Genomic DNA, 9967 nt, shown 5'->3' with positions numbered 1-9967 from the left:
TTTATTTTATTTTAAAAATATTAAGCCAATTCAAATAAATTCAAACAATTTTTCCAAAAATAAATAATAAATACCTACAATTTTTCTGAATCAAATTTTTGACGTACTAAAAAGCACTACGTTTACGAGAAAAAAATTTTTTTTTTTTCGTTCGAATCAAGACCTATTTAATTTTTCATAAATGGCAGTACATTTTATATATTTTTTTAAGCAAGCAGATTCGTTCCTCAAAATGTCAAATTTTTATTAAAATATTGTTGGTTATTAACACTGACGACTAACACGATCTCGAGACACCCTGTATATGCTAAATGTGATAGAATTTGTTAACTACTTATTATTAACTATCAATTTCTTAATTAGCATAATATTATTTATTTCTAAGGACAAAACCAGAAATTCTTTAATAGGGGACACCCTGTATTTATTGGCTCACTTAAAACTACATTTATATGCATTTGAACGCAAGTAGAATTTTTTAACAATAAATGAAAGACAAAAATGTTTACCTCTTTTCAACTCCACCTATTATAATCACAACAATCATTACAACAAAATATTTTTGATAGGAAAATAAACGATTTTTACTAAAGCAGATCAATTTGTTTTTCATACTGCGATCGATATTTATCTATATTTCTCATCAAAAGCAACAAAAAAATAATTTCATAATTTTTAATACATATTTCATATATAAAAAAAGAACACCCTGCACTGCACAAGATGTCTAAATCAGCGATATCTATTGTTTAGAAGTACAAATAATAAGCACACTCAAAGCCACTGCCGTTGATTGAAATATTCTCTTCACTCAACGATACTGTCTTGGGTGGAAACAATTCGCAGGTCATCAAAAAGTTTGAAGCCCAGTGCTGTCATCTTAGAAATTCTTACGGAAACAGTTAATTTGAATTGGGATGAAATCTGCAATAACTAATTTGACATGATAAGTTGATACGTTAACTGAAATATTGTACTAAAGTTTTCTAACCTTACGGGAAAAAATGTGGTCCGCTGACGTACCCGATTACAGATGCGCTAGTGTGGTCCATCTGTAGTCGGGTATTATACAATATAGAATACAGAATGTTTCAATCAATGCATTTACGTAGTCAATACGCAAACCAAAATATACAGCGCAATGGATTTCACCTTTTTGTACTCAACTACAGATGGACGACACCAGCGCATCTGTAGTCGGCCGACTACATTTTTCCTCGTAAAGTTAGAAGTCTTCGCACAATAACAATAACCCATGTTATGTTGATTAAAATATTATAAGTTTTTCAACTATATGTAGATAAATAACGTATATCGCCGACAAACCCGACAATAATACAGTGGCCGTTGATTGAAATATTCTCTATTTATTCAACCAAACCGAAAAACTGTTAGATTAGTGATGAAGAATTTATGGAATTTTGGATCATTTAAGGTCAAAGTACAAAAAGTTAAACTGATAATAGATGATGAAAATGTGAGTATTACAGTTCTGGGTTATTTTAACGCTAGTTCTACGACAACTTTAAGTACGAGACGCACAACGATATTTAGGACTTTCACACACAGCGATACAACAAATCTTGAAGAAATATAGATACCTCCGTTTTCAATATTCAATTCAATTTAGTGCAACATTTGCAGCCCGAAGATAACCACAAGAGGATAGAATTCTGTGAATTTATTATATTTTTATAACAAAGTATGAAGATCAGCAGTTCTTGTCTAAAATGAAGCGGAGGCCAAATTTTCTTTAAACGGACTTTTCAATAATAAGAATAGTCACTATTGGGCAGACAAAATTCCTCATTTGATCAGAGAAAGCCAGTTCCAGGTTTCTTGGTCTTTTAATGTATACTGCGCCATTAATGATAAATGTGTACTTTGTCTTAAATTTTATCATGGCAACCTCAACGGCTCTGAGTACGCTAATATTTTGAGAAATACGGTGCAAGAAGCCATGGAAAACTTACGACTGCACGAATACATAAACGCATGGCACAGCCATGATGGTGCTCCCGCCCATAGAACATATGAAATAAATCAAATATTAACGGATATATTTGAAGATTGCTGAAAATTATCTCTTGAGAAAATCGCCTACAGAAAACCATTCTTGAGAAAAATGGCATTATTTACAGGTCTGTTTCGGTTTGCGTAGGTAGCAATGACACGGGTTTAAAACTTTGAGTTCAGTAGGCGATGAAAACAAGATGTTGATTGATATGGCTATCAGGTGTCTTTATGGTCGTATTTATTTAGGATTCTCATCACCCCATACATGCAAATTATGAAAATTTACAACTCCGTTCCTTGTAAAACAAGATTCGTCGATACAAAACAATTTTTGAAACTAATTACTATCTTCTGCGAAGCCATTCACCAACCAGTGGCAAAATTGTAAACGTGCAGTGGGATCTAAATTTTCAAGTTCTTGGGCAGGAGTTAAATGAAATGTCCGAAGAAGTTGCTTTTTTAGAGTTTTGTGAACATTAGTTCTACATATATTTAATTGTCTTGATACACTGCGGACACTTCATAATTTGCATGTGCGAAGTGATGAGAAGCCTAAAGAGACACGACAATAATGATTAATGACGACCTTAAAACGACCTTTTCAATATTGCTGCCCATTTTAAAAAAATACGACCACTGTAAAAGTTTTGACCTCTAAACGGTAGAGGTAACCGGAGAAAACTATCACCCAGTATATCGATTTGATTAAAGCTTTAAGAAATAATACGCCATAATAGTCCAAATAAATATGCCGAATTTTAACGCGATCGGCAAAAGGGTTATGATTGTTATGAAGTTATTAATTAAATTACTTTTATTTAACAACTTGAAGGCTTGTAACTAAAAAACCCACAATTTTTTATTTAATTTTATTTTCGTAGATCGTTTTTATTTATTGTCAAACATTGTCGGTAAAATTTGCGGACACCCTGTATGTATATTTTATGGTAAGTTCCATGTCTTAAAACGTTCCTTTCAATTCCAATTCCAATTCCCCTTTTTTTCATAGTATTATGCAATTATTTACATACAGTCCCACTAAACACGAAACGTAAATGAAACGTTGCAAATGAGCTGTTTTACTACACGTTTGAAACAATAACTAGAAACGTTGCTGTTTCATTACAGAAATGTAGCACTTGAAAACTTACTTAGTGAAACATAGCCGAAACATTCCAATTGAAGAGAGTTTGAAACATTACTCGAAACATTCCCTTTCGATCTCGGAAACGTAACAACGACAAACAAACAACCCTTTGCTTTTGTTTATCTTATGGAACTTCCATTCGGCATTACTTAAATTTTGCTCTCAAGCCCCATCATTATAGCAAGCGTTAGTTCATTTGCCTTTGTTATATGTACAACCAGACATAAACAGAAAAAAAATTGTGGTAGCATATTTATAACACAAGTCTAGAAAAAATGTATGTTCGTGACTTGCGCAGACCGCGCGTAACAGCCCGAATTTATTTATTTCTCGTGTGCCGTTTTCAATTCGTATTATGTTAGGTGTTAGGTTAGGTTTGCGGTTTGCCTTTACCCGTTTGCCTGGCTTCGTTGTTCTTCATCGTTACCAGGGAGAATAGTCTCCATGATCGTTACTTTGATGCTATTTTATGTGATAATTTATAGTGTGTGCAGTTGTGGTTATTGTAAGGTGCATATAAAATAATGAATATTGATGCAAAATGTTTAAAACGATATGTGTAGAGATTTCGAATTTTGCGTCACATCTACCTAAACATAGTTATTATACCCACTACCTAATACCTATTAAAGACAAGAGGACAAAAACTAAAAAAAATGGAACATGGAACTATACGTTTCGGAGAACTATTTGAAATACGGAAGAATCAAGTGAAATATATGTCATTTATTTTATATTTTGTACAAATGTTTATATTTGTGTACGTGTATAGGAATGCTTAAATAAAAGAGTTTAAGTATACCTACAAATATTTATTTTTTCAAGATATCCTTTTGTATCTTATTTATTTCTACTGTAAAATTTATTATAAAAAGGTTAGATGTAATATTGACTATGCGTAGAAGAAATTGTAACTTCTTTATATTATTTTTCAGTAATGTTATTTGTTTTTCATGTACCTACCATTTCAAGATTCATTATCATAACTAATTTTTTTAATTATCATTTCGTCATTGTTACCATATTCATGATGGTCTCAACATTAGAAAATTTCCATTTCAGAAGCGTATTTGAACAATATAAAATGATGTGTAGCTTTTTTAAAATGCTTCTGATATTGTTTTGTGACATTTTTATTTGTACGATGAATGGCAGAATCCGTAATCCATATTAGAAACTTTTTCAGTGGCTTCTCAAAAAGAAAAAAATTCTTGATAAAAGTTGCTGCATCCCCAAACTAGAAGAGCAGTTATTTTTTTTAATATACAATAACATTTTTCAGTTAAATTTTTTGAGAAATCAGAAAAAATTGTCTGGATTACGAATTAAGTCATTCACAATACAAATAAAAATATTACAAAAGAGTATTAGAAATATTTAAAAAATTACTCACACTGTTTATACTGTTTCAAAAACGCTTCTGAAATGGAAATTATCTAAAGTTGAGAGCATTATGAGAACAATATGGTATAAAAATTATTATGTTACTCAAACATTTCTGAAAATATACTGAAAAGTAAAACAAAAATATCGAGTGCATAAATGGAACATCAAAAGAATGTTACTGAAACCAATTTTTTGAAACGTTTCATTGGAAACGTATTTTGGGGAGGACATCTTCGGTTTCTTTTGGGTTACCAGAATGTTGCATGGATTTTTTATGAAACGTTTCAAGAAAAATGGAAACGTTTCTGGAACATGTCAGAAACTGAAAAATGTTTAGTGGGGTGTGGCCCATCGAAAACGTGCCGTAGGGCATAACTGCCAGAAAAAGATCTCGTCGAAAAAAAAAAATGCTGAAACACGTCAATTTTGTTTGTGAGGGGTACATTTGACGTGAGACTCATAGCCCCAATTTCATCCTCCTATAGGAGGGTGGTGTCATCCCCCAAAATTTTTCAAATGGGAGTGGGGGTCAAGTGATACGTCATTGAAAAGGATATTTGATTCTTTATACGTTGGCACTGGTTTCATTAATACATTTCACGAATAATACAAAAATTAAATCGATTTTGTTTAAAATGAAGGAATATTTATTGTTTTTTGTTGTTTCTGCAATCACATATTCTCGCAGATTATTTCGGCTTGTTCGTAGTTTTTTGTGAGTAAAAAATTACGATATTTAAGATATTCCAGTAGTTGCTAGGTTGCTGTCTTGTGACCTGGGTGTGATTTAGAGTGTTTCAAAATTAAACATTTTAATTACATTAACCATTATTCCAGAGATAGTGGAAATGGTTGAACATTATTTTAAAACTGGCGATTGTGGAAAGAGAGTCGCAGAACTATTCAATCAACGGCATGCTGACAAACATGTTTCGGGTAAAATTGTACGCGAATTGGTGGCGAAATTTCGGGAAACTGGTTCTGTTGAAAATAAGGAGGCAAATTGAAAATCCGGCAAGAAATGAAGCGGTGGAGATAGCAGTGTTAGGCCAAGTAGGTAGCAATGGACAATATGTTAAGTATAAGAAAATAGACCGTTGCAACGGTCGTCAGTCGTACAAGTGTTCAGTGAATATTAAAAAAGTACAAATTCCACCTATATAAGATTCAGTTACTGAAGGAAGCTATTGCTAAGCGCGCAGTGAATAATGCCAATTTTTTATTTAATGTGTGTTTTTCAGATGAATGTAGTTTTCCTCACATGGTACAGTTAACCGTCACAACTATCTATCGTTACTGGACCGGTTCCAATCCCAAGATATTTCATTAAACATATGGGCTGGTATTTTTGGAGATTGCCTTGTTGATGCTTTCTTTCTTCCTGGAAACTTAACAGGTGACATATACCTAGATTTGCTTGAAAATGTTATTGGATCAGCTTTAACTAATATTTTATAGAGCACAACGCTGGATGCATTGAACAGAAATAGTATTCCAACAGATGGAGCATCTCCACATTACTCACGGATTGTGCGTGATTATTTGAATGAAATGTTTCCAGATCGGTGGATAGCACGAGTGGCCTCCGCCGTCATCCGATTTAAGTCCTCTGGATGTCTTTTTGTGGGAATACGTAAAAAGTAAAGTTTATTGCACTCCACCAGATACACTAAAAGACTTGCGGGGACGAATAGTGAACGTATGTTGCGAAGTGACACCGCAAGTGCTGCAGAATGTATGGAGGTTGGTGGACAACATTTTCAACACTTACTTCGTTGATATGGTAAGTTTTTAAATGAAATTGATTTAATTTTTGCATTTTTCGTGAATTCTATTAATGAAATTTCAAGACTTCAAAAACGGAGCGCCAGTGTATAGAGAATCAAAAACCCTTTTCAATGACATATCACTTGATCCCCATTCCCATTTGAAAAATTTTGATGGATGACAGCCCCGCGTAGGAGGGTGAAATTTGGGATGTGAGTTTCAGGTCAAAAGTTGTTCCCTGTGGAAAAAGCGTGCCCAGATACTGCAAAGGCGATGGCAGTGCAGGTGGTCGATGATAGATTTTGAAACGGACGTGAATCTTCGTCATCGCTTGACCTGAGATAAAAAAATGAAGTAATTTTGACAACTACTGTCAAGTTGTTTTTTACTGTTACAAAATATTCATGTTTAGATGTTTTTACAGTAAAGAGTACATACGAACCGGGTGTCTTTATTTTAACGATTAACGTATAATAAATAACATTTTGGTGCCGAAACCCGGGACTCCAGCTGTGGAACTTTAAATAAAAAAAAGTAAGTGTTTAACGAATAACGTAACGTAACGGACTAAAAATCAAAATGGAACAAGCTATGAGAACGACATGTCGCACACGATTAACGAGACTAATTAATGTGGCTAACGAATTAGTAAAACTGGAAGTGTTTGACTGTAAAGAAGCTGCTGTGCTTGTTAGAATAAAATCGGCTCAAGACAGTTTGAATATCGCTAACGAGAAAGTGGCTGCATTTATTGAAAACGGGCAAATCGAGGCCGAGTGTGAAAAAATGATGGAGTACGAAGATAACGCAGTGACAGCAATAGCCAGGATGGAGCAGCGAATCGCGGAATACAAAACGAGAGTGCAAGCAGCCGTAGAAGACGAACCGGAGATAGCAGCTTCAGCGTTGAGGTTTACGGCGCTTGACAATGCAAGGTATCAGCAATCAGTTGCGGCGAACAACGGGGAATTTTCACAAAATAAAATGTCGGTGAGATTACCAAAATTAGATTTGATAAAATTCAGTGGTGATTATCATCAATGGTCGGCATTTTGGGAGCAATTCAGCTATTCACACGAACGATTCACTGAGTGAGACTGATAAATTTGCATGTTTAAAATCTGTTCTATCAGGTAATGCAGCGAAAACCATTCAAGGGCTCACATCTGGTAGAACTAGCTATAAAGATGCCGTTCAGCTGCTTATCGAAGAATATAGCAATATAGACAAGATTGTCGATACTTATATTCAACAACTTTTATCGTTAACGTCGATAAAAAGTAGATGTGATATCTTGTCTTTAAGGAAGCTTTACAATACCACCTCAAAAATAATTATGTCATTGCAAACGTTAGGAATTCCTGCTAATAACTATGGAATGATGGTTAAGTCAATAGTTTTGAAAACTTTGCCATTTTCAATGAGAGTTGAGGTTAACAAGCAGCAAGCCATTGCTGGTTTTAACAAAAGAAATAACGGACAGGAAAATGAAAGCGATGCAAAATCAATAACAGGTTGTGATGCGTTAGGAATTTACCACGGAAAACTAGCAACAGTGTCATATGAAAGGGAAATTGCTACACTTTTATCGTTTATAAAACTAGAAGTGGACTCTGTTGAACGAGCACGTGTTGCGTCGGGGGAAAAGACTATTGAGAAACAGGAAGTGAATAAGACTCGCGAAAAAACAAACTTTTACCGTAATAAAGACTCTTCGTTTACCGCGGCAGGGTTACTTACAGCCATTAATGAACAATGTCTGTTTTGTAAATCTAAAGAACATGCTAGTGTGAACTGTGACGGAACTTTGACTTTACAACGAAAAAAGGACATTTTAAAAGCGAATAATCGGTGTTTTAGGTGCACAAAAGCAAACCATAATTCTCGTGTCTGTCGAACAAAGATAGTATGTTCAAGATGTAAAAATAAACATGCTACTTCTATGTGTGACCCGAACTATATAAAAGCAAAGAGCAGCACCAACGATGTACCAAGTAACGTTAACGAATATACAGCATCTACGTCTACCAATTTGTTTACTAATGAAAAAGTGAGCAATATTTACCTTCAGACTGCTTGTGCACGTCTCGTGTTGGGAAGCTGTGAGAATAAAAGTGATGCTGTACTTGTACGGTTAGTCTTAGATGGAGGCAGTCAGCTGACTTTTATAAAAGAGTGCGTGTCGAGGGAACTGAACTTACCGGTGATAGGAACTCACAAAATCGCGATTATGACATTCGGAAAAAATGAAATGGCACCCGCGCGGTTGTGCAAACGAGTGGCCTTGACGTTGCAAGGGCTTTATGACAATAGTGAACCCATCAAAATGAGCGCTGTGGAGGTACCGGAAATTTGTTTTGACTCCCTGGTAGCACCTTCTACGTCGGATCCCCTTCTGTAAAATTTCAGTAGACAGCATCAGCTGGCAGACGCGTGTTCAAGTGATTCGGATGTTTTACCAGGCATATCCATATTAGTAGGAGCTGACGCGTATTGGAAGATTGTGACTGGAGAAGTGAAAAGGCTCTCAGTGTCATTAACGGCTACTCATACGAAATTTGGCTGAAGTATTCATGGTGGTAGTAACGAGTATACATTTGCAGCAAATATGGTCAATATACTTCACGTACAGGTTGATTCATATGATAATAGTGACTTTGACATAAATACATTCTGAGAATTGGAGACTATCGGAATAAAGCAGCCTGCACATCAAATAGAATTTAACACAGACAAATTTACAAATGAAAATATAACATTCAATAATAGTCGTTATACAGTAAACTTACGTGGATCGAAAAAGTTAGGAAACTTGATTCGAATTATATTGGTGCTTTGAACCGAGTCAAATCCTTAACAAAGAAGCTTATCCAAAATGAGACATTGATAGAATATGACCGAGTGATAGAAGAATATTTTAAAAATGACTGTTCAGAGCTAGCACTCTTATTAACTAAAGAAAGCGAAGCTTACTATATGCCTTATAGACCTGTCTATAGAGATGACAAGGAGACAATTCGTATTTGTTGTGTACTCGTATATGATAGTAGGGTATTTTAGCGGTTTGGGAGTCTCCCCCCTCCACTTTCTGGCTTGGGATGACCTTGAGGCCGAAGGCCGATGACGTTGGTGTATGGATGACCTTGAGGCTGAAAGGCGAAGGTGACGTAGGTTGGTGACTTTCATTTGACCTTTGCATTGCAGTTAACCTTGAAATTATATTTGTATGCTATATGAGAGAGGAGTTTTACATGAGAAGATGACCTTCATTTGACTTTGGCATTGCCGTTAACCTTGAAATTAAATTTGTGTAGTGTGGTGCGAATAAGGAAGATTGTTTATGACCTTCATTTGTCTCACGCTTTAAACGTTGCAGTTAACCTTGAAATTAAATTTGAAATATGTCTGTCGGCGTGGACAAGTATCTTATGAGGGTGTGGCGACCTTGAGCTAATTCAAAAGACGAAAAAATATCACATTATGTGACGTCATTCGCTTGATTTACGTTTGAACAATGCATTTAACCTTGAAATTAAATAGTTGTTTTAATGTTGTGTATACATTGTGACGTGGTGCATTTGCAGTGTATTTTCTATATAAGAGAGGAGATCAGAGTGAAGAATTACATTTCGTTGTGTGCCAACCCTGCAG

Source organism: Anoplophora glabripennis, unplaced genomic scaffold (genome assembly GCF_000390285.2).
Source record: "Anoplophora glabripennis isolate ALB-LARVAE unplaced genomic scaffold, Agla_2.0 scaffold633, whole genome shotgun sequence".
In the NCBI taxonomy this organism is placed as follows: Eukaryota; Metazoa; Arthropoda; class Insecta; order Coleoptera; family Cerambycidae; genus Anoplophora; species Anoplophora glabripennis.
The sequence above is the reverse complement of the archived record's forward strand: the minus strand, read 5'-3'. Positions refer to the sequence as shown.